At 42.9% G+C, this 26757-nt stretch overlaps 1 protein-coding gene across 7 annotated transcripts in view; it reads right to left on the reverse strand.

Annotated features, from left to right (window-relative positions):
• LOC110532756 (zinc finger MIZ domain-containing protein 1) overlaps positions 1-26534 on the reverse strand; it is a 273627-nt gene extending 247093 nt beyond the window's left edge. For 4 of the 7 annotated variants that reach the window (XM_036986829.1, XM_036986812.1, XM_036986826.1 and 1 more), the window contains exon 1: positions 26239-26534. The gene's annotated coding sequence lies outside the window, so the exon portion shown is untranslated. The remainder of the gene's footprint in view (positions 1-26238) is intronic. The other 3 variants (XM_036986832.1, XM_036986831.1, XM_036986835.1) reach the window with 3 other exon arrangements.
• Positions 26535-26757: the final 223 nt, after the last annotated feature.

A 26757-nucleotide genomic window follows, 5' to 3' on the forward strand; every position in this document is an offset into this window, starting at 1 on the left:
TGGCTGGCTGGCTGAGTGATATGACTGGCTGGCTGGCTGAGTGATATGACTGGCTGGCTGGCTGAGTGATATGACTGGCTGGCTGGCTGAGTGATATGACTGGCTGGCTGACTGAGTGATATGACTGGATGGCTGACTGAGTGATATGAGGAATGCTAGAGTAATACTAATCACCCGTCAAAGTGGCCTGACAGCCTTCCCTGGTCAAAGTGGCCTGACAGCCTTCCCTGGTTAAAGTGGCCTGGCAGCCTTCCCTGGTCAAAGTGGCCTGACAGCCTTCCCTGGTCAAAGTGGCCTGGCAGCCTTCCCTGGTCAAAGTGGCCTGGCAGCCTTCCCTGGTCAAAGTGGCCTGACAGCCTTCCCTGGTCAAAGTGGCCTGACAGCCTTCCCTGGTCAAAGTGGCCTGACAGCCTTTCCCGGTCAAAGTGGCCTGACCGCCATCCCTGGTCAAAGTGGCCTGACTGCCTTCCCTGGTCAAGATGGTTTCGCCAGCCTTCCCTGGTCAAAGTGGCCTGACAGCCTTCCCTGGTCAAAGTGGCCTGACAGCCTTCCCTGGTCAAGATGGTTTCGACAGCCTTCCCTGGTCAAGATGGTTTCGACAGCTTTCCCTGTGCCAGTAATCTGTGTGTTGGCTGGATTTGATTTGAATTTAACCTCAGTCAAGTGACGGATGGCAGCATGGACAGAAAGAGGGAAGGCTGCAGTGGCAGTGAGGGAAGAAGGGGTAAAGAACAAGTTGTTTCTCTGGTTCAGTCTCTCACCCTCTCATTTTCTCTCTTTCAGCCCTCCTCTCTGCATCTCCCTGTCTCTCCCTCCGACCTTGCCTGTCATCTGTATAAAACCGATTTTCCAGCCTGCTGGGTTTCAGCCACATGGGCCCAGAAAATAAGGACACACACACACACACAGAGATAGAGAGAGAGAGAGAGAGAGAGAGCGAGAGAGACAGAGAGACAGGGAGACAGGGAGACAGGGAGACAGGGAGACAGGGAGAGACAGGGAGACAGAACTCTGGGTAGAGGAACGGTAGACCTGACACTCCTGGATACTGTACAGACTGTCTGAAAAGACAGAACAAAACATCAGCTTGCTCAGGATGTTGACAGAAAATAAAATGAAGAAATGTAGACCAAATAGGCTACAGTACAAACAGATCTGACAAGAAACTTGCGTTGAATAGTTTTCCAGTGTTTGTATTTGAAAAGGAGGGAGGGTGACACAAGTGTCGCAAAGACAATGACAACCCCACAAACAATCATTAACCTGATGTGAATGGGCGTCAAACACGCACAAGATGGGCTGTGAAAGAGTCACTTGTTATGACACACTGTATACAGTGTATACACTGGCAGTACAAGCTGTGGAAATGAATGTACACATCAAGCCTAGCCTAATATTTGTTCAATACATATTATCTAATGAAACGAGAACAGAGCTATACGGTGTGTGACAAATTGCACCATAATCCCTATACCCTTATGGGTCCTGGTCAAAAGTAGTGCACTCTTTAGGGAATAGGGTGCCATTTCAGATGCACCTATAGCGTGAATGTTCGTAGAGTGTTCAGTGACCGTGAATGGCTCATTGGTCAACGGAGGTGAGGCGTACTAATCAACTACCAGTGACGCCTTGCATCCACACTGAAAACATACACTGAGCATACCAAACATTAGGTACGCCTTCCTGATATTGAGTGGCACCCCCTCCCCCTTTTGCCCTCAGAACAGCCATAATTCGTCAGGGCATGGACTCTACAAGGTCTTGAAGGCATTTCACAGAGATGCTGGCCCATGTTGACTCCAATGCTTCCCACAGGTGTGTCAAGTTGGCTGGATGTCCTTTGGGTGGTGGACCATTCTTGATGCACACAGGAAATTGTTGAGGGTGGAAAAACCCAGCAGCGTTGCAGTTCTTAATACAAACCGGTGCGCCTGGCACCTACTAACATACACCATTCAAAGGCACTTTGTACATCGTCTTGCCCATTCTCCCTCTGAATGGTACACACTCATACACAATCCATGTCTCAAGGCTTAAAAATCCTTCTTTAACCTGTCTCCTCCCCTTCATCTACACTGATTGAAGTGTATGTAACACGTGACATCAATAAGGGATCATAGCTTTCACCTGGATTCACCTGGTCAGTCCATGTCATGGAAAGAGCAGGTGTTCGTAGTGTTTTTTACACTCAGGCCTGGGAACTAATAATAATAGAATAATATATGCCATGCATGTATACATTTTCATGAGGGTGAACTTAACTATTCTTAAAGATTCCTAAGTATGGCACTGGATTACACAACAGCAACTTACCTGTATCATTGATAACCCTTAATAACTTGTCATTAGCATGTATGAACTTTTTTTTGCTTTGTCATTATGAGGTATTGGCAAAAAAAAATATATTTAATCCATTTTAGAATAAAGCTATAACCTAACAAAATGTGGAAAAAGTCAGGGGATCTGAATACTTTCAGAAGGTACTGTATCTAATCGAATCCACAGATTGGGAGTTAAAGATAAATACTTTTACTGACCAGGTATCTCTAGATCTCCCAACAATGCTATTTTAATTTTAGATTAATGTTATGCTTTTTCAGTTATTCCTAAACCGGAGACCAGAAACAGGCTACCCGAGGGCAATACCAGAACAAATAGTTTATTGATTCAGTATACTCACAACAAAATATACAGAGCTGTGATGCCCCAAAAATACCCCAAAAATTCAACATTTGTTGGTGGCAAGGATTCTGTACAATCATTTTAGCTGAATGTCACAAAGTCTTGAATCGTGAATCATTTTATATACAGTGGGGAGAACAAGTATTTGATACACTCCCAATTTTGCAGGTTTTCCTACTTACAAAGCATGTAGAGGTCTGTCATTTTTATCATAGGTACATTTCAACTGTGAGAGACGGAATCTAAAACAAAAATTCAGAAAATCACATTGTATGATTTTTAAGTAATTAATTTGCATTTTATTGCATGACATAAGTATTTGATTACCTACCAAACAGAAACAATTCTGGCTCTCACAGACCTGTTAGTTTACCTGTATTAACTGCACCTGTTTGAACTCGTTACCTGTATAAAAGACACCTGTACACACACTCAAACAGACTCCAACCTCTCCACAATGGCTAAGACCAGAGAGCTGTGTAAGGACATCAGCGATAAAATTGTAGACCTGCACACGGCTGGGATGGGCTACAGGACAATAGGCAAGCAGCTTGGTGAGAAGGCAACAACTGTTGGCGCAATTATTAGAAAATGGAAGAAGGTCAAGATGACGGTCAATCACCCTCGGTCTGGGGCTCCATGCAAGATCTTACCTCGTGGGGCATCAATGATCATGAGGAAGGTGAGGGATCAGCCCAGAATTACACGGCAGGATCTGGTCAATGACCTGAAGAGAGCTGGGACCACAGTCTCAAAGAAAACCATTAGTAACACCCTACGCCGTCATGGATTAAAATCCTGCAGCGCACGCAAGGTCCCCCTGCTGAAGCCAACGCATGTCCAGGCCCGTCTGAAGTTTGCCAATGACCATCTGGATGATCCAGAGGAGGAATGGGAGAAGAGCATGTGGTCTGATGAGACAAAAATAGAGCTTTTTGGTCTAAACTCCACTCGCTGTGTTTAGAGGAAGAAGAAGGATGAGTACAACCCCAAGAACGTCATCCCAACCGTGAAGCATGGAGGTGGAAACGTCATTCTTTGGGGATGCTTTTCTGCAAAGGGGACAGGACGACTGCACCGTATTGAGGGGAGGATGGATGGGGCCATGTATCGCAAGATCTTGGCCAACAACTTCCTTCCCTCAGTAAGAGCATTGAAGATGGGTTGTGGTTGGGTCTTCCAGCATGACAACGACCCGAAACACACAGCCAGGGCAACTAAGGAGTGGCTCTGTAAGAAGCATCTCAAGGTCCTGGAGTGGCCTAGCCAGTCTCCAGACCTAAACCCAGTAGATAACCCAGCGACAGCCCCGAAACCTGAAGGATCTGGATCTGGAGAAGGTCTGTATGGAGGAGTGGGCCAAAATCCCTGCTGCAGTGTGTGCAAACCTGGTCAAGAACTACAGGAAACGTATGATCTCTGTAATTGCAAACAAAGGTTTCTGTACCAAATATTAAGTTCTGCTTTTCTGATGTATCAAATACTTATGTCATGCAATAAAATACAAATTAATTACTTAAAAATCATAATGTGATTTTCTGGATTTTTATTTTAGATTCCGTCTCTCACAGTCGAAGCGTACCTATGATAAAAAATTACAGACCTCTACATGCTTTGTAAGTAGGAAAACCTGCAAAATCGTCAGTGTATCAAATACTTGTTCTCCCCACTGTATCAACTCATACACCCTGTGCCTTGGAATCGGTACATCAAATATCTCCTCCTAAATATTTTGAAATCTTTACGGCACAGCTGTCAACATCCTGGTCCTCAAATGAAACTGGTATACTTTCCTATTTATGCTACTTTTGTTCCCAGTTTGATCCTTTATATTGGGCAAACAGACCAGTTACCTACCTCCTCCCGCTGCCACCTGCCTCCTCCATTTTTGGGGTAATGCTGTAATCAATTGGTTGTGATCCTGGATTGAGCAAGACCTTCCCAAACAATTCCAATAACTCCATGAAAGACATAACTCCACCATTCCAATATAATTTAAAAACAATACACCCTTTTCAAACATATTTTTCAAACAGTTGAAGTCGGAAGTTTACATACACCTTAGCCAAATACCTTTAAACTCAGTTTTACAATTCCTGACATTTAATCCTAGTAAAAATTCCCTGTTTTAGGACAGTTAGGATCCCCACTTTATTTTAAGAATGTCAAATGTCAGAATAACAGTAGAGAGAATGATTTATTTCAGCTTTTATTTCTTTCATCACATTCCCAGTGGGTCAGAAGTTTACAATTAATATTTGGAAGCATTGCCTTTAAATTGTTTAACTTGGGTTAAATGTTTCAAATAGCCTTCCACAAGCTTCCCACAATAAGTTGTGTGAATTTTGGCACATTCCTCCTGACAGAGTCAGGTTAGTCGGCCTCCTTGCTCGCACGCGCTTTTTCAGTTCTGCCCACAAATTATCTACAGGATTGAGGTCAGGGTTTTGTGATGGAAGCTCCAATACCTTGACTTTGTTGTCCTTAAGCCATTTTGCCACAACTTTGGAAGTATGCTTGGGGTCATTGTCCATTTGGAAGACCCATTTGCGACCAAGCTTTAACATCTTGAGATGTTGCTTCAATATATCCACATAATAATAATGAAAATCAGACCTTCCTGCTGATTACCGGACAGACTCATTTCTATAGGAGTACTTTTAACAAGCTAATAATGGAGCTTTGAGTATATAAAAAATGCCATCAAGCCCTGGGGTTTTTCCCAAACTGAAAGGATTTAATAACCTCAAAAAGTTATTCTGATTTGGCCTTTGCACTGAAAGTTTTGTGCATTTGCAAACTCATTCAGAGGATGAGATAACAAACAAAAAAAACATCTGCTTAAAATATTTAGCTTCCTCTTTTGAAATATAATTCAGTGAATCATGGATTCTTCAGTCTTGAGCAACGAGTTTCTGCAAACTTTTTGAGTAGCGTTCCCGTGTTGGAAATTAAGGAAGAATTTGGTACATTTTTTCTCCATATTCCATCCAGTGTGGTTATTTTTGTAATATATTACATTAGATTGTTCTTGAATATGTTCCTCCGGTTCTTTTTGTTTTTCCTCTAACTTGTTTTGTATCTGTATTTCATTTGTCTTCACTTTAGACATAAACAGCTTTTTTGAACTGATGAATATTGAATTGAATGACCTATGAAGGTACATTTGAAGGTACCCCAAACAATAATGGATGAGCTCATGAGGGCTCTTTGAGTGAGTGGTCTGGCAGAGTGCCACAGCCTCGGTCTGGCGCGCTCACGTGAAAGGTAGCTACGTTCCACTTCATTTGTACAGACAAAGGAATTGTCCGGTTGGAACATTAATGAAGTTTTATGTTAAAAACATCCTAAAGATTGGTTCCATACTTAGTTTGGCATGTTTCTACGGGCTGTAACGGAACTTTTTTGAACTTTTCGTCCGATGTTCGGCGCGTCCTGAACGCGCTTTTGGATTTGTTTACCCAACGCCCTAACAAAAGAAGATATTTGGACATAACTGATGGACATTATCGAACAAATCAAACATTTATGGTGGAACTGGGATTCCTGGGAGTGCATTCTGATGAAGATCAAAGGTAAGTGAATATTTAAAATGCTATTTCTGAGTAATGTTGACTACCCAATATGGCAGGTATCTTTTTGGCTGCTTTGTTGTCTAAAGGCTGTACTCAGATTATTGCATGGTTTGCTTTCTCCGTAAAGTTTTTTTTAAATCTGACACAGCGCTTGCATTAAGGAGAAGTTTAGCTAAAGTTTCATGTATAATAGCCGTATCTTTATCAATGTTTATTATGAGTATTTCTGTAATTTGATGTGGCTCTCTGCACAATCACCGCGTGTTTTAGAACTACTGAACGTAACGCGCCAATGTAAACTCAGATTTTTTTATATAAATATTAACATACATGTATTGTGTAACATGAAGTCCTATGAGTGTCATCTGATGAAGATTATCAAAGGTTAGTGATTAATTCTCTCTATTTCTGCTTTTTGTGACTCCTCTCTTTGGCTGGAAAAATGGCTGTGTTTTTCTGTGGCTTGGTGGTGACCTAACAATCGTTTGTGGTGCTTTCGCTGAAAATCCTTTTTGAAATCAGACTGTGGCTGGATTAACGAGAATTGTATCTTTAAAATGGTGTAAAATACTTGTATGCTTGAGGAATTTTAATTATGAGATTTTTGTTGTTTTGAATTTGGCGCCCTGCACTTTCACTGGCTGTTGCTGGGAGGTTCCACAGGTTAAGGATGTAGAGTGAGTTTCCTGTAAACCGTATATGTTACATTCCGTCCATTTTAGCCACTTAAAAGCTGATCGCCTTTTCTTATAATCTGCTATGCAGATACAATTATAACTGGCTATACTCATGTTCTTTTTGTTTGCTTTTAGTTGTTTTAATCCCTTGCCTGTTTTCCTGTGAGCCAATGCCACAGATGTTAGAACATTGAGTCAGGATATTAAGTGTGTAGTAGATCTGAGTAGGTTGACATGTGTGATAGTGGATGTGATTTAGTGCGAGTGTGTACGATGTCTGGATAAGGTTAAGACTATAATGTGTGAAATAAATAATAACCCAGCCAATTTGCATGGTTGAGTGTATGTGTGTAACATGAAGTGAGAATAGCCTTAATATTAAGGAGGATAAATGTAATCCATATCACCATCATAGTTGCATCATTATTACATTAAACATCACTTTCATAGAAATACACATTCCGGCATTTCCATAATAATTGACGTTTCACGTGGTTATGAAAGGCACATTACATTACTACAGAGACGGCTTCCCTACAGTACAAATGTATCCCGAACAATATATTATTCCCCAATGTCCCTGTTCTGAGATCTTCCTATTGCTTGTTGTAAACATGTAGAGAAAGACTCACAAAAGATAGACACACAAAAAACATTACATTATAGAAACGTGCCACAGATGTCTCATGTTTTGAAAGAGCTTGCAATTGGCATGCTGACAGCAGGAATGTCCAACGGAGCTGTTGCCAGAGAATGTTCATTTCTCTACCAAAAGTCGCCTCCAACATTGTTTTAGAGAATTTGGCAGTACGTCCAACCGGCCTCACAAAAGCACACCAAGTGTAACCACGCCAGCCCAGGACCTCCACATCCGGCTTCTTCCCTTGCGGGATCGTATGACAACAGCCAGATGACTAAACTGAGGAGTATATCTGTCTAATAAGCCCTTTTGTAAGGAAAAACTCATTCTGAAAACTTCTTTTTTTTGCATGTTATTTTTGCATTTCAGCCTAGCTCGGTGCTATCTATTGTGGAGGGCGGCTAGTGGAAAATACAGAGCGTAGGGGTTGGGAATCGTCTATAGTTGCGCCGTAATTGGCTAAGTATTCTGTCACCCATGGGGACACTACGTCACTGAAAAACCTACAGGGAGAGGTAGAGTTCAAGCCCCCTTGGGGGCTGCATTATATTTAGATTAGAAGTGCCCATCCAAGAAGGCTCACGGTCATTGGCCACAGATAAAATTACGTCAAATCACGTTAGATCTACCATAGCTTTGATCGGACATGTCAATACCATACTTTCAAAATCTTAGCTAGCAAGCTAGAGAAGCAGTCATCACCATGAATCAGGTTGACAATCTACTAGCAAATTTTTTATCCTTGTCAAATGAAGAAAAATTATAGATAAATCATATCGGTGCTCATCGACCATTGGACATAAACATTACACAACAAGTTGGAAATTGCAACTTCAACAATGAGTGGTTTGGAAGGAATCAGTGGCTAATTGTAAGCATCACTATTTTGCTTCCCCTGCTATTCAGTGGAGACGGTGTGTGGTCCAAGTCTGGGTTTAAGGGTCTCTTTTCCAAGCTTAAAAGGATAAACAATCACACGCAACTCCACGGGCCAGAAAAGGTTGAATACGTCGGCCATGCTGTCAATCCAACTTCTGCCACGTTCAAAACACCTGGAAACTCAAAACTGGGAAGTCTCAGACTTCAGTGAGTTCAAGACAACTGGGAACTCAAAGAAAAAATACAAGCTCCAACTGGAAAAATATGTTTTGAACGGTCATCCAACTAGGAATTCCAAGTCGGGAACTCGGGCCTCTTTCTAGAGCTCCAACCTGTAGATCAGTGGTTCTTAACCTGGGTTCGATCGAACCCCAGGGGTTCGGTGAGTCAGTCTCAGGGGTTCGGCGGAGGTCAAGACACACATCCGTCTCATATGATTCGTGATGACACGCTCCGCTTGGCCATCATTGGCTGCAGGTGATCACGCTACATCGCTTGGCCTATCTGTGATGCAGGGAATTTGGTGCGCTCAGTAGTCGACTTGTGACTGTCGTGATGGTACGTCTTGTGATTTCTTTCTTAATATTTTAATCACTTCATACTTACTATGTCGAGCAAAAAAAGAAAGTGGTCGGACGAATATGTACAATATGGATTCACATGTATAACCGAACGTGATGGGAGTCAGTGTCCTAACTGCATGATTTGCAATGCCAAGTTGAGCAATTCTAGTCTAGCACCGGCAAAACTAAGAGAACACTTCCTTAAGCTGCATGGAGATGGAAAATACAAGAACACAACGCTCGCTGAATTCAAGGTGAAGAGAGCCAGATTCGATGAAAAGGCTACTTTGCCTGTTCTCGGCTTTGTACCCATCAACAAACCGATCCTCACAGCATCGTACGAAGTTGCTTACCTGATCGCAAAGCAGGGCAAACCACACACCACTGGTGAAACACTCTAAAACCAGCTGTGTTGAAGATGGCGAATATCATGCTGGGAAAAGAGGCCGAAGTTATCCCAAATTCCTCTTTCAAATGACACCATCAGCGACAGAATAGAGGACATGAGCAAAGACATCTTGGCTCAAGTAGTTGCAGATCTGATTTCAAGCCCGGCAAAATTCAGCCTTCAACTCGACGAGACCACAGACGTTTCCAATCTAAGCCAGCTTGCTGTATTCGTGCGCTATGTGAAAGACGACGTGATAAAGGAATAATTTTTATTTTGTAAGCCTCTTACAACAACAACTAAGGCAGCCGATGTGAAGAAACTTGTGGATGACTTCTTCAAAGACAACAATCTTTCGTGGGATATGGTTTCTGCAGTTTGTTCGGACGGAGCTCCAGTCATGCTGGGAAGAAACTCTGGTTTTGGTACGCTAGTGAAAGCCGATGCACCACACATCATTGTTACGCATTGTATTCTGCACAGGCATGCGTTGGCAACAAAAACCTTGCCTCCAAAACTGGCAGAAGTTTTAAAAATTGTAGTGGAATGCGTGAACTCTGTGCGAACTAGTGCTCTGCGGCATCGCATCTTCAGTGAGCTGTGTAAAGAAATGGGCTCTGAATTCGAGGTACTTCTGTACCATTCTAACGTTAGGTGGTTATCCCGGGGACAGGTGCTGAATCGTGTTTTTGCCGTGCGTGTGGAATTAGCCCTGTTTTTGCAAGAGCACCAACATTGTCATGCAGATTGCTTCATTCATTGAGTTCATTCTCATTTTAGCGTACATGGCCGATATCTTCGCAGCTCAATCATCTCAGTCAAAAGATGCAGGGCGGTGGAGTCAACATCATCGAAGCGGAGGAAAACCTGAAGGCTTTTCAAAAAAAGCTACCGTTATGGAAACGACGAACAGAGAACAATAACTTCGCAAACTTTCCCCTGCTGGACGACTGTGTAAGTAAGATCGAAGATCTATCTGGAATCTGAGACATTTCTGTACCCGCTGAACTGAAGCAAGCAATTGCCACGCACTTAGATGAGCTTGCAAATTCTCTCGACGGATACTTCCCTACAAGAGAGTCATATCCAGCATGGGTGAGACAGCCGTTCACGTTTAGTGTTGAGACAACAGATGTCAATGATGAATACCTCGATGAAATCATTGAAATTCAGCAGAGCCAGGTTCAACAGCAACTCTTCAGAACAACAACGCTTTCAACGTTTTGGTGTCAACAAATGGTGACGTACCCTGTTATTGCTAAGAAAGCTCTGGAGATTTTCACACCATTTGTTACAACATATCTTTGCGAGCAATCCTTTTCGAGGATGCTGGACATAAAAACGAAGAAAAGGAACAGACTTTGTTGCGAAAATGACATGAGAGTGGCACTTGCCAAGGTGAAGCCGCACATTTCTGAACTGGTCTCTGAAAGGCAACAGCAGAAGTCACACTGATTTTCAGTAAATATTCATTATTATGTTTTTGTTTTTGTGTGAAAATGATCATCTGTGTGAAAATGTTTTGATGATTTTGTTCTTTGAACACAGTGATGTTGATGCACGGTTCATTTTGTGCACCAGTCAAATATATACCTATGTTTTGAATTTGATTTTTTTTTTCAATTAAGAAGGGTTCGGTGAATGCGCATATGAAACTGGTGGGGTTCAGTACCTCCAACAAGGTTAAGAACCACTGCTGTAGATCATTGACGTCATGATTCAACCTTGTTTTTTTCCTGAGTTCCTGGTTATCTTGAAAGCACCATAAATCAAGAGAATGCCAAAACTTGGATGACAAAGCTTCATTACAAAATTTGCACACAAGAAGAACCGACGCGCCTCCTTCCTGTTCAAGTGAGAAGAGCACAACGGTGAGTCCAAAAATGTATTGTATGCTGCTGCATAGATGATGTAATATGCCAGGGAGAAATGTATACTGCAGCTAAAAAAGTAATAATAAGTGTATTTTGTGTAATAAGCTGTTAGTATCCCTTGACAATAATGGAGCCGGAGAAGGCAGATGTTTTACGTGTCCCCAACCGATTGTGGTTAGTTTTTTTTGTTTACTTGCATTTTTTTGTAACGTATTTTGTACATAATGTTGCCGCTACTGTCTCTTATGACCGAAAATAACTTCGACATCAGAACTGCGATTACTCACCACGGACTGGCAGAATCTTTTTGTCCATTAACGAGTCTGACAAGCCTGCCCCAAACAATATACTGCTTTCTCTGGAACAGGCCCATATCCCTGTGATAAGCGTGAAGAGGAGGCGGACAAAAAGGGGCCAAAGGGCCTTCTGAGAATTCATAGGCGATCGAATAAACCCCCACTGTCTTCCATTCTGCTTGCAAGGGGTGGCGGGCTATGTATTTTTGTAAATAACCGCTGGTGCATGATATCTAAGGAAGTCTTGAGCTATTGAATGAGCTGTATTCCGCCATAAGCAAACAAGAAAATACTCACGCAGGGGCGACACTCCTTGTGACCGGGGACTGCAGGGAAACATAAATCAGTTTTACCATATTGCCATATTGCTATCAGCATGTTACATGTGAAACCAGAGGAGAGAAAACAACTCTGGACTCCACACACAGAGACGCATACAAAGCTCTCCGTCGCCCTCCATTTGGCAAATCTGACCATAATTCTATACTCCTGATTCCTGCTTACTAGCAAAACTGTTCTTTTTTTGTGTATTTTACCCCTTTTTTTCTCCCCAATTTCGTGGTATCCAATTGTTTTAGTAGCTACTATCTTGTCTCATCGCTACAACTCCCGTACGGGCTCGGGAGAGACGAAGGTTGAAAGTCATGCGTCCTCCGATACACCCAACCAAACCGCACTGCTTCTTAACACAGCGCCATCCAACCCGGAAGCCAGCCGCACCAATGTGTCGGAGGAACACCGTGCACCTGACAACCTTGGTTAGCGCACACTGCGCCCAGCCCACCTCAGGAGTCGCTGGTGCGCGATGAGACAAGGACTTCCCTACCGGCCAAACACTCCCTAACCCGGACGACACTAGGCCAATTGTGCGTCGCCCCACGGACCACCCAGTCGGTTACGACAGAGCCTGGGCGCGAACCCAGAGTCTCTGGTGGCACAGCTGGCGCTGCAGTACAGCGCCCTTATCCACTTCGCCACCCGGGAGTCCTTAGCCTACTGTTCTGACTTGGTATTGCACATTAAGCATATAGGCTGTTTTGGAGAAATGTCATCATTTGAATATTGTAAGCACTTTCATTGTCTGCTTATATGCCCCCTTAATTTATCCTACAGTTCTGACTTGGTGTACAGGGAGAAAATCATGTAAGAACGGCCCATGTTCTGAATTCTGTTTCTGTACATTTCATAAGTTCTGAACAAATAGTTATATCGGCAATGTCTGTCTTAGCTCGCTCATTAATGTCTTAATCAAAATTACGGATTGCCACTTATCCGCTCATCATTCCCTTATGCAATAGCTTGCACATCTCAATTGTCATAAAAAAAACACACATTTTTTTAAGCAAGTCAGCCATATCAGCTGTATTTTAAAGGCAGTAAATGAGGCTGAATTAACTGTTTCGCTACCAGACGAGGTTCCGCTGATAGCCAGGTGTAGCAGTGGTGAGGATTCACTCCATGGTGCTGAAAACAAAGCTCTGCTGTTGGGACAGCTTTACAGTATTTGTAACAGTTTGTGGGCACCGTTTGTCACCGTTATAGTGCAATTAATGTATTGTTTAGTGTTGTGGCTTTGCTGGCATGATTAATTTTGCCTCACCAATACTTACATGGTAAAATCGCCACTGTGTGTGTGTGTGTGTGTGTGTGTGTGTGTATATATATATAACGCATTAGCCTGTAGTTTCATAAAGCTTTGATAAAAAGGGAACTTCCACATTACAAGATTATGTGAGGTGTCAGAATTGGCAGAGAGGTGCTGTCTAGACTCACCTCTTCGTACTGCAATATGCCAAAAGTCAATTAAATACTCTTCCTATTTTATTCAAATGTTTCACACCTTGTAACAACGCTGGTATGGCCTCTGGCCCACTGTATATAACTGTCAAATCAAAACGGGCTTTTCTCCTTTTCCTAGATCAAATGCAGATCTTTTTTTGTGATAATGTTTTGATGTAAAACTGTCAGTTCATCTGTTTAATATACCAGTAGATCTAAAGAGAGACCCTTCAGGAGTTATCAGAGATAGGCCACAATCAGTCGTCGGGAAGGCAGTCAATCAGTCAGTCAGCTAGACAGACAGACAGACAGACAGTGTGACTTCCCACACATAACACCAACTCCCGCTTACAGACAACAAGCAAATATCGCTTGCTTGTGCTGTGACTATTGGCCATTTGAATGAAGTTACAATGCAAACAAAACGCAAATGGTTCATACATGCTGATAGTTCCAGTAGAAGGTAATGGGGTGGCTACCAATATTGTGTTGACTGACAGATGACAAGTCCCTATAGAAGATTACAAATCTATTTAGAGGAAGAGTTAGAGAGTGAGACTTGGAAGAAGAAAAAATAAAATTATCTTTTCCAAAAGGGTTTTTCGGCTGTCCCAATAGGAGAACCCTTTTGAGTTCCATGTAGATCCCCCTGTGGAAAGGATTCTACAAGGAACCCAAAATAGTTCTACCTGGAACCACAAAGGGTTTTCCTAGGGGTCACAGAGGGATCTTCAAAGGGAGAGGAAGAAGAGAGCTAGAGCGAGAGAAAGAAATGAGAGAGAACAGTGAGAGAGCAAGTGACTGTGAGGAACAGAGGGGAGAGAGTGAGTGAAAGGGGGAGGAGTGGATGATGTTGATCCAACAGCACGCTATGCCATACAGGCTTATCATTGTGTAGGATTTAATGTTTTCCGTCATGATGCCGTCAAGCTGAAACCTGTTTGGCCAGAAAGTGACACTGAGTTTAGAGACACTCCTCTCAAGCACTGACTGCTGGATCTCACCTCAGCTGACCACAAAACACAGAAGGAAGACCAAAAGGCCTGGTAAAAAGTAGTGCACTATATAGGGAATAGGGTTCCATTTGTGACAGAGATCAAGTGGGTACTTAGAATATCAGCAATTATTTTGTGAGTGAAAACGACTAAATTGAGCATCGAGTCGATAGCAACACAAGCAAGATAAAATCACAAAAACATAACTGCAGAACACATGTCCAAACATTGACTGACTCACTCTACTCCCCCTTCTATGAACAGGGGAGGGGAGAGATAGCTAATAATAATCTCACCGCCGGCTGGCCAGCAACCAACATTACCATCATCGCAGTACAAAGGAAATGTAGAGCAGCTCATAGAAAGGCTTCATAACGATTTACAAAGTGACCCGTCAAACAGATTTCCACTGACAGCCTGACAGGTTGCCCGTCATTCCTACTCCTCCCAGTCCTTCCTCTACTGCATTCCTTTGCCCTACCACCTCCTCTTCATCTTCCCCCTCCCTTTCTCTCGCTCATCTCTTCCTCCACCTTTTCTTCTTTCTCTTGCTCCTCCTCAGCAAAGGGAAATACCTCCCCTCCTCCCGACTGTTTCAGGAGCTGGCTGAAGAATGGGCCTGGCTCAATAGAAGCAGGCAGGCAAGAAGCCTATTCAATTCCCTCTCTCGCTCCCTCTCTTTCCAAACACAAGACCCCTTCAAACAAGTGGGAAACAAGAGGGAAAAGACTTCCTTCGTGGGAGTTGTCTAGTTAAAGTGACAGTCTGCCCCTGATAAGGAACTTGTGACAGAATACAAGTGGCGGAACATCAGTGGTCGCATGGAGAGTTGAAAAAGACAAGTTGCCAATTGTAACAGTTTACTTTTTAGTTTATCGGAACGAATGTGTGTGTATGAGTTATAGGTATTTAGTGCCTGTGTCATGCATTATAATGCATTGTACATATCTTATAAGGCTTTATTAACGGTTATAATTCAATAAAGTGTTACAAGGTAAAATATCATTTGAACCCCTCAGCTGAGCAGGACATTGTGACCACTGCTTCCTCCTTCACTAAACAGGAGTGGAAACATGCTGTTCCACGTTCAACATGCATACTTACTGTGGACAGACAGGCAGGAGTGAGGAAATTAAGGTAGTTTCCATTATTCATCTAGGCTACAGTATTGGGAAGGTATGCCACTGTCTTTCAACTGACAAAGTCTAACTTTGAGGTATTGAGGACAGCTTCAACATGAGTACACTAGCAGCCTAAAGGCAGCCTAGCTAGTGCTAACAGGGAAGAAGATGTATCTGTTTTGTTGCCTGCTGAACGGTTTGGTTATACGCTAAAAGGAGAAAAGCACCTTGGCTGTGCCTGGCTTTTAAAAACAGCAGTGTGTGTTTGTGTGTGTTCAAGGAGAACATGCCCTTAGTCAAAACACACATTTCAGTTTTTCCTGTTCTGTTCCGGTCTTCCAAAAACAAAGGAATTCCAGAGAAAATAAGGACAGGAAGCGCCCCAACCCCCCACACACACACTAACAGACATGTCACGCGCACACACACCTCTTATGAAATACAGTTATATTGATTAGATATATCAGGGAGACGTACTTCCGACATGACATCATATGTGTGTGTGTGTGTGTGTGTGTGTGTGTGTGTGTGTGTGTGTGTGTGTGTGTGTGTGTGTGTGTGTGTGTGTGTGTGTGCAGTTCATAGACAGGCTAGCCCTATTCCCTGTCTGTGTCTGATGTTTACCATCCCACCCAGCCCACTATGCACAGATCTGGGATCAGCTTTTCCTCATCTATTAGGAGCTATAAAGTTGAAATGGCTCTGAGAACAGTTGTTAGGGAAACACATTATAATAACATTACATGTTATGTCTATTATGAGGTATTATAAAAGAAATGATGTAATCTCAGAAGTCATCTGCCTAGGTCCTCCCGAGTGGTGCAGCAGTCTATGTCACTGCATTGCAGTGCTTGACGCGTCACTACAGCCCAGGGTTCGATCTCAGGCTGTGTCGCAGAAGGCCGTGACAGGGAGACCCATTAGGAGGCGCACAATTTGCGTCGTCTAGGTCGGGGGATGGTTTGGCCGGCCAGGATTCCCTTGTTCCATCGTGCTCTAGCGACTCTTTGTGGCCGGCCGGGTGCCTGCAAGCTGACTTCGGTCGCCAGGCGCACAGGTGTTTCCTCCGACACATGGGTGCGGCTGGCTTCCGGGTTAAGCGAGCAGTGTGTCAAAAAGCAGTGCGGCATGGCTGGGTTGTGTTTCGGAGGACACATGGCTCTCGACCTACGCCTCTCCTGAGTCCGTACGGGAGTTGCAGCCGATAGTCTTGTCCTATCTACCAAGTGGATACCACGAAATTGGGGAGAAATGGGGTAAAAAGTTAAACTAATAAATCCAAATACAATATATATATATATTTTTTTTTTTTTTTTTTATAAATAGTAATCTGCCTAGCTTTACATAGTCTGTTCTTGTTGTTAGTTTACACACCTGGCATATGTTCCTGAGAAATGGGGATTTGAGCATCTTCTGAATCATTTTAAATCATACAGAAAATGAGAGAGTACCGTTGTTTGTCAACAGATGATTATAAATCACAGCAAGACAATGACAAACATTGTTTTGGAGGCTGCAAGCTGGGCCCTGGCAAGGACTGCAGTGGACAGGGCCCTGGCAAGTACTCTGCAGTGGATCAATGCTTGTCTCCGGGAACAAACAAAGGTGGGGACACATTTGCGCAACGCACGCACGCACGCTAGTGTTGCACGATATACGGAAACGTCTGTATTTTTCCGATACTAGAACATGAACAACGGTTTGGTGCTAGAACTTGTTACTTTTGGTACTTGTCAAATGTGTCTCACGGATCAAGTCTGTCTAAGCACAGCAGACGTCCCCCCTTATTATGGAGTGAGCATGCCGTGCCTGCTCCCCTTAGCCTGCACTGGGAGTCTGGGCTGCATCATGTTAGCTCCCCTCTCATGCTCCCCTTAGCCTGCACTGGGAGTCTGGGCTGCATCATGCTAGCTCCCCTCTCATGCTCCACTTAGCCTGCACTGGGAGTCTGGGCTGCATCATGTTAGCTCCCCTCTCATGGTCCACTTAGCCTGCACTGGGGGTTTGGGCTGCATCATGTTAGCTCCCCTCTCATGCTCCCCTTAGCCTGCACTGGGAGTCTGGGCTGCATCATGTTAGCTCCCCTCTCATGCTCCACTTAGCCTGCACTGGGAGTCTGGGCTGCATCATGTTAGCTCCCCTCTCATGCTCCACTTAAGTTAACACACTTGAATAATGCGACACCACATGTAGAAATGTTAAATCTGTTAATTACTGTTTGCAAAACAATGTCCATACAGGCTAGAACACGTTACAATGCAAGAAGATAGCGGTAGCTTCCAGCTTTACAGGCTAACTTTCCTTGCTAGCTAACAGCTTAAGCTAACATCAATTCACTACCCCTAGTACTTTGTGATAATATGCTAACAATGACAAACATTGTAGCATGAAGTGCAAATTGTAGCATGAAGTGCAAATTGTAGTGTATTCAATTTTTTATAAAATGGCTTCTAAAGTTTGTAATTTCCACCTAAAAATGGTAGACAACTAATTGCCACCAAAACTTTATTAATTCACTTAAAAAAAATAATTGGTCTCTCTCTCACGTCTCTCCCAAATATTATCTTGTGTCAGTGAATTTATTGCCCCAGCAAACTGACTCTGCGTGAATAGTGCTCCAACTGACGACCCCCTCCTGCTTCATGAATGATGGTTAAAGAGCATGCACTTTTATAAAATAAGCTACTTCTATGCAAATGTTGTTGATCAGTAGAATAAATTAAGTCCCAAATGGAAGGCAAACAGATTAACCTCTGTAGCCCCATGAAAATCAGCCAAAACTACTGCAAAGGGAGAGGAAAATAATATTGTATCTGGTACAACACATCGACTGGCTGATAAACTGGGGAGATGATTTCCGATTGGGGTGATTTAGGGTTAAGTATCAAAAATATATTGTAGATATTGTTTTATTTATGTAGTTTAGATATACTGATGAGTGATATCATTTCACTGAATGACCAAAGTGATAACTATTTTAATTAGACAGGTACACGACAGCTGTCATGGGATGAGACAAATATGCTTTTCCTCTGGCCCCCTCTACCCCTCTTTCACCTCTGTCTTTCTCTCTCTCCACAGCGAGGGAGGTTTTAATATGTCTCTTTATCTGAGCTGCCCAGGCAGCAGGGGTATGAAAGGACCGGCAGGGCTTAGAACCCTGGGAAACAGCCACGCACGCACGCACGCACACACACACACACACACAGCCTGGCTTACACTGCCAGAGTCACAATGAGGGGAGGGCAGCAAGTGGGCACACACACAACTCACACACACATACTCTATCGTTCTCTCTCTAAAGGACACACTCGCTGCTGGATGAGTGGTTGGGAGGAGGCGGCAGGCAGGGAGAGACAGAGCGCTGTGGGGCTTGCAGTGGCACGCCAATTTGATATTGGGACATGTGGGAACACAACTAAAATGTTTACATTGTGCAACAAAAACAGAAACACAACTGTATATTAGTGTAAATACGTGCTTGCCTCACCTCTTGCCCAAATATTCCATACTCAGGAAATGTTGATACTCCATCCACATCAGTTTTTATTTTCTTATTTTCTCTATTACACAACACCCCAATATCTAACATTTGACCTTCAATTAGTTTCACTGTGTACAAATGTCAGAAAACAAGGAATTACAGTACAGATCTGCTATCTTAATTTGATCACTCTGTTGTCGCAACAAATTTTCCACCGCAGCATGAAGTGCAAATTGTAGTGTATTCAATTTTTTATAAAATGGCTTCTAAAGTTTGTAATTTCCCCTTAAAAATGGCAGACTTGATTTGTCCTTACGAAAAATGTATCAACCCCTACAAAAATGTCCATTAATTAGAATCCACATAATAATTAAAATGTCCTGTTGGTGCAGGATTATTTTCCTGCTGTGAAAAGCAGAGTCAAATTAAAGATACAATCCGGGATTTTAAGAACTTACAAATTCTTAACATAGTGTACGCATTGGAATTCGTAACATGCCATACAACTACAGCACAAGTCAAAAGTTTGGACACACCTACTCAAACCAATTGAGATGGTTTGGGATAAGTTGGACCGCAGTGTGAAGGAAAAGCAGCCAGCAAATGCTCAACATATGTGGGAACTCCTTCAAGACTGTTGGAAAAGCATTCCTCATGAAACTGGTTGAGAGAATACCAAGAGTGTGCAAAGCTGTCATCAAGGCAAAGGGTGACTAATTTGAAGAATCTCAAATATAAAATATATGTTGGATTTGATAAACACTTTTTTGGTTACTACATGATTCCATATGTGTTATTTCATACTGTTAATGTCTTCACTATTATTCTACAATGTAGCAAATAGTAAAAATAAAGAAAACCCCTTGAATGAGTAGGTGTGTCCAAACTTTTGAATGAATGCATGCGCGTGTGTGTAAATTAGAGGTCGACCGATTAATCGGAATGGCCGATTAATTCGGGCCGATTTCAAGTTTTCATAACATACCGATGTTTTTTTTTTGTTTACAGCTTTATTTAATCTTGATTTAACTAGGCAAGTCAGTTAAGAACACATTCTTGTTTTCAATGACGGACTAGGAACGGTGGGTTAACTGCCTCGTTCAGGGGCAGAACGACAGATTTTTTACCTTGTCAGCTCGGGGGACTCAATCTTGCAACCTTACAGTTAACTAGTCCAACGCTCTAACCACCTGATTACATTGCACTCCACGAGGAGCCTGCCTGTTACGCGAATGCAGTAGAAGCCAAGGTAAGTTTAATGCTAGCTAGCAACTTATCTTATAAAAAAACAATCAATCAATCATAATCACTAGTTATAACTACACATGGTTGATGATATTACTCGTTTATCTCGCGTTTTCCTGCGTTGCATATAATCGATGCGTTGCGTCATTGCTCCAACGTGTACCTAACCATAAACATCAATGCCTTTCTTAACATCAATACACAGAAGTATATATTCTTAGCAGGCAATATTAACCAGGTGAAATTGTGTCACTTCTCTTGCGTTCATTGCACGCAGAGTCAGTGTATATGCAACAGTAATTTGCCAGAATTTTACGTAATTATGACATAACACTGAAGGTTGCCCAGGCTCTGTCGTAACCGGCCGCGACCGGGAGGTCCGTGGGGCGAAGCACAATTGGCCTAGCGTCGCCCGGGTTAGGGAGGGCTTGTCTCATCGCGCACCAGCGACTCCTGTGGCGGGCTGGGCGCAGTGTACGCTAATCAAGGTGGCCAGGTGCACGATGTTTCCTCCGGCGCATTGGTGCGGCTGGCTTCCGGGTTGGATGTGCGCTGTGTTAAGAAGCAGCGCGGCTTGGTTGGTTGTGTATCGGAGGACGCATGACTTTCAACCTTCGTCTCTCCCGAGCCCGTACGAGAGTTGTAGCGATAAGACAAGATAGTAGCTACTACAACAATTGAGGAGAAAAATTCACACAAAAAAAAAAAACTCTGTAGCATCATTTGAAGATGGCACATCTGTATGTATCCTAGAGGACTCAAGTTTCCTAACAGCAAGTGTTTTACTATCAAATTATAGTACTTTTGTTTTTAGGTCTGTGCCGGTACAGTTTTGTTTTGGTCGGTTTGTTTTTTTTGGATGTGATTCTACCCTCTTCATGCAGTCTACACCATCACTCTCCATCCCACACACATAGTAACATTAAACTCACAGACATAAAGACATGACTCCAGACTTCCTATAAAGGAATAGAAGATCATTATTCTGATGAGGTAATAGAAAATGCATTTGAAATAGTAGTGATGAGAGGTGGGTGGCTTCACAAAAACAATCAATTACACTGTTACTCTGGTATGAGAGAGACTTGGCAGAGGTTGTAGTTAACTTCCATACAGTCAGAGAGGCTGTATTATCAAATGAGAGACCTATATAACCTAGACGGATCACAGAGGAGAGAGCTGACAGTGAACTCACCAACCCAGCATGGAAACAGAAGAGACTAATGAGCTAGGCTTGTGTCCTAAATGGCACCCTATTCTCTACAGAGCGCACTACTTTTGACTTTCAAAGTAATGCACTATATAGGGAATAGGGTTCCGTGGGGGATGCAGCCCTACTGTACTGTACTCACAAGAAAACAGTCTAAGGATAAGGACAACGTGTTTGTCTTAAACAGGATTTACAAGACAAACACACACTAGTGCTGAGCGATTAACTGACATTGTGATTTTTTTCATTATTAAACAACTAATTGACCGACGTCGGTTCAATTACTTGAATTCCATTTAGTTCTGGGTTTTTTTGTGAGCCCAACGTGCCGTTTCTCTAGAGAAATAATTAAATTTCCTAGCGAAATGAAGTCAAGAAATATATGGCACACTGGGCTGAAGGGAGTTGTAGTTTTCACTAGGCAAATATTGAACCTAGTTCAGTTCAGAAATGTGGTAATTAAAGGGGAAATTTAAAAAATGTTCAACTTCATATTCATCATCTCCAGCACCACCCCAACATCAACATGTGAAAAAGACAAGTTTCTATGTGTTGTTGTAATTGGTTAAAAATCACACAATGCACATGGATGATGTTATTGGAAACAATTATCTTCACCTATCTTTTTTACTACAAAACAAAGAAACGCGCCATTTTCACATATGTTGCTGTTGGTGTGGTGCTGGAGACGATGAATATGAAGTTGAATTTGTTATTTTCCTTGAACTACAATGACCATAATCCACTGCGTCTTTTTTTTCCTACTTGGACAGAGATGGATACACTTTTACGTCTGCTATGTTAGGTTAGATACACACAGACCACATGAGAGAGAGGGATAGAGACGGTTTGTGAAAGTATGCCTTATCTACTTTGAAAAACTAATAAAATGATTGCCAGGCAGCTCTTCAGCATTCTTTGCCAGGCTGGCCTAGCTAAATAGGATGACTAAAGACAGTACAGTATGGGGAGCACAGAGACAACGTTAGACAGTTGTCTTTCTGGCTGCTACTGTCTGAGCAGAGATGAGATGATGACTAAATAAAACTAAGTAATATACAACTAAAATAATTTATTATTTCATAGTCATTTCCTATTTTTCTATGTGGACCTGACAGAGACAATGGAATACTTGCAATGGTTGCAATTGAATGATCACTATTTTTGGCTTTGGAATTTCATAATGCATTTAAGGTATAAATTATTATTTTTTAATCGTAAATGTAGATATTTTTTTTTATAATCAAACCACAAATGATCCGACCTCAAAAAGCACTAATCGCTCAGCACTAACACACACACACTCGCGTGCAGATTGCTCAGACACACACTTCACTGCCACAGACACAGCAAGTGAAGATTTCATCAGCAGTAAAAATGTCAAGGTAATTGTTTGCGATGGTGAGAAATCTTGAGTGCAGGCAGCCAGTCAGTCAACCAGTCAGTCAGTCAGTTAGCCAGTCAATCAGTAGGTCAGCTGCCCAGCCAGTCAGCCAGGTAGGCAGGGAAACAGGCAGGCATGGAGGACGGATGGACAGACGGACAGTGGTAGGGAACATTGTGTTCTCCTTGAACTCTCATCTTGTTCCTCGTGGAGCCTCCTAGCCGGGTGTCATTTATCATTCAAGGGCCCCTGCTCCAGCACTGCCCAGACACACACACAGGCATGCACACACACTGCTCAGACACACGCACTGCAGAAGGGAACTGAACAGGACGTGGCCATTGTGACATCCCCTTCCCTGCACTCGTTGCGCAAAGTACCAACGAACGTCAAATCAAACATGCATGAGCCAGTGACAGGGTAAGGCCAGTGAGTTCTCTTTTTCCAGTCTCTCTCTCGCTCTTTCACTCACATGTACTTTCTGTTTCTCTACCTGTATCTACCACTCTTCTCTCTCTCTCCCCCTCTGCCTCTTTCAAGGAAAGGCACTTACCGAGACAGGGGCTATATGCTGTTCTAATACCTTACTGAAGTAAAGGCTCTCATTAAACGACGAGTGAGTGTTACCGGCTGACCCCCCCCCCCCCCCCCCCCCCCCCCCCCCCCCCCCCAGAAGACTGGTCTGAGGCTGGTTGGCAGAGGTAAAATGGATAGATAGGCCCCACAGGGCAGCACTCACAGATGTGTGAATAGAAGTCAGTAACAGTGAGTCAGAGTACCAGTCTGCGCTCTCTTGATATGTGCTTGTTTACAATATTGTAACACCCTATAAACAAAACCAAATAGTAGTTTGATCTTTCGCTCGCTCTCTCAACCTAGCTGGGTAAATATAGTTAGAGTGCCAGTTTCTATTAAGGTCTAATGCTACACAATAGTAATTCAAATCAAATGGAATTGCGACCAGGAGGCTATCATGCAGTCAAATTAATCAATAGCCTTTTGGAGAGAGAGATAACAAATCCAATAGTGTGAACACTGAGGAAGTCTGGTGCAGTCAAATTCAAATAGAACACTTCAGATATGCAATATGTCCAAATGTAAAAGCTCCATGCAGTTTTAGATTTTCCTAATATTCCTCTGCAATATTGACATATTTCTCCACTTAAAGATATTTTCCCTGACATAAATTTCAAGAAAATACAAATTAAAGCATTTCACAAAAACAACTGATATGTTCAACAACCAAGAGAATCACGCCACACAGAGAGAATCTGACTGACAGAAACAAAGGTTCCTTGTGCTATGGGACAGACGGACAGGAGTGGGTGGTATAAGAGCCGAAGGCATGACACCAGCAGACAGAGAATCCATGTCTAGTGAGCGAGTCTGAGTGAACGCCAGCCAACAATTTCACAACCCTCTACAATAGAACACTAACAGTTAGGTGAAACGTCAAGCTGTCACAGCAGTGATTAGTGTGGTGTAGGTTCTAAATGCGTTACCTTAGCTCAATTCTAGACTGAGGCTGTGGGTGGGGAATGGGAAGAGAGAGAATATGGAAGAAGAATGGAACTACTACGAGTTTGTGATTGAGTGAGGAGCAATGGGAGTGTATTTAAAGGGTTTCATCTTGCTTTATTTCCTTGTATCCATTGCCTAATGAATGCCGATAGGTGGATGGGCTTCCCTCATACAGCTTATCTTGGCTGACTAGGGAAGCTGTGGGTGGAATAGCAACAGAATCATAATACACATTCCGGCCTAGATCCAATATGCATAGGATTAATTTCCTTGTTTCCTCTATGGTCTCCCTTAATCCACCACTCCACTCACCCACACTGTCAGTCCATAAACACAGCATTGATTCCAATTGTATTGATTGGCTTCGTTTCCTTGTCTCCTTTGCTTCATGACTGCTGACAGGTGAAAAAAGGTGGATGGGTGGGCTTCCCTCATACAACTTGCACCTGTTATCTTGACTGACAGTGAGATAGTGTGTGTGTATGGTGTGAGGCTTTAGAAGTGTTGTTAACTTACAGTTACACTGACTAGGTCAAGTTCACTGTTTCCAATTATGTTTTATTAACACATTCTTACAAGCTGTGTCTATTAATCAATTATAAACATAAAACATTACAGTTATGTTAAGGACAGTGTAAGCAGCTGGTCACATGTTCACATTTAAACGGTGTGTATTGTAGACTACATTAAACTACCTTTATGATAACATAAACAAAACCCATCCATGTGCCTATGTATTACCTGTTGGATTACGGTTTTCTGGAAGTGGAGTTTCATGCCCCTTTACAACATCTGAAATCAACATCCATAGCTTTTCCTCCCTCCCTGCCTCTCTCTGAACTACCGCACCCGCTCCAACTCGTGTTTCCCCCAACTCCCATGCCTCACTAACGAGAGGAAAAGGGCATTCTCTCTCTCTCCCTCCCGTTCATTCAGTGCAGTCTACAAGTTTTTTTCCTCTGCGAGTTGGCTGCTCTCTGTCTCTCCCATCATGGCCCGGGTGGAGAGGGTAATGAAAGAGAAGCCAGTTCTGCTCCCTCCTTTTCTCCCTCCCACCCACCGGGAGGTCCGCCCGCCGCTGCCCCGGCTGGCCTCACATCCAGACGGAGGAATTTATCGGGGAGGGCTCGCCAGAGACGCCGCCGCCCGTGGCACGCACAGCGGCCCAGCGATTGGTTTTCTGCAAGTCTGATTGGAAAATACAATGCAAGATATAAAGTCTATTTTAACAGTTCAGTGCTGCATAATTTACGTGGCGCGGGCATACAAATAATAGCCTAGTAGCTAGGCCTAGACATTTTACATGTTGAGAGCGGGAGATACAAATGTTACATTGTAACACTAACAACGTGCCAAAACAGCAAAGCAGTTTGGATTTGTGGTAGGCTATTATTACAACAGGTAGGCTAGGCTATTTTAGAAAGCAGTCAACTCAGTCCAGCCTTGTTTTGCTTGCTGAACTAGCCTATTAGTTACCTGACATACATTCCCAGATTAAGGGAAGATTAACCCCAGCAAACTAATCAACGTCATTTGTTTACCAACAATCAAACAGCCGTCTCTAAATGTCTCAATGTAGGCTAAACGCAACCGAACAAACCACAACTAACCGCACGCAAGCAACAAATCCACGCTGTGCACGGACCTAGCTAAAAATATATATTTCTAGACTCGGACGCAATAGTAAAAATAAAAAAAATACCCTATCCAGTTTAAGTATACCGGCTGGTTCTGTTCTGATTCTCTGGCTTCTGGGTCAGTCTATTGTTGGCGCTGGGGTTGAGTATGGCCAGCGAGCAGCGAACTCATCGAAGGCAGTAACGTTAATGCCCACACACAAAACCATGTCTGTCTGTGCAACCAACCCACGGCGAGGTGTGATTGAACAGCCTACAATACGGAAACAACCACGGAACGGAACTTACTTTTAGCTCGGCTAGGAGAAGAAATCCGCTTTGTTTTCCCGAATTTCGTGTAGACCTACACTGCGTCCTTTTTCACTTCACAAATACAAGAAAAACCGATCACCGTAGCGTTAGCGTGTGAGTGACTGAATCAACTACCGTAGAGAGCCACGGCAAGTTGAAGTGTCAAATTACACTGGCTATTCAGTTACCACAGAAGGAGCCATGCTTTGCGGCTGCTGACAAAATGTGTCCCAGATTCCGGTGGTGGGAGCGATTTAGGAATACTACGGGAGTGACCTGCATTACAGAAAGGCCATAGGACAAGCTGGAAACGCCTGAGCGGACGAGAGTGAAATCATTTTTGCCATGGTCAGTTTGGATTTCGATTCTTAGTGGAGGAGGTGTGTTAGGTAATGTATTACCAACTGAATACATTTTTCAAATATTTATAAACTGTTGAAATCAAATCACTCAAAAACGTGCTAAACAATTTAATAGATGCAGGCCTATATTAGGACTAATATTGATTATATAAAT

The sequence above is a fragment of the Oncorhynchus mykiss genome, chromosome 1 (genome assembly GCF_013265735.2).
Source record: "Oncorhynchus mykiss isolate Arlee chromosome 1, USDA_OmykA_1.1, whole genome shotgun sequence".
Lineage (NCBI taxonomy): Eukaryota > Metazoa > Chordata > Actinopteri > Salmoniformes > Salmonidae > Oncorhynchus > Oncorhynchus mykiss.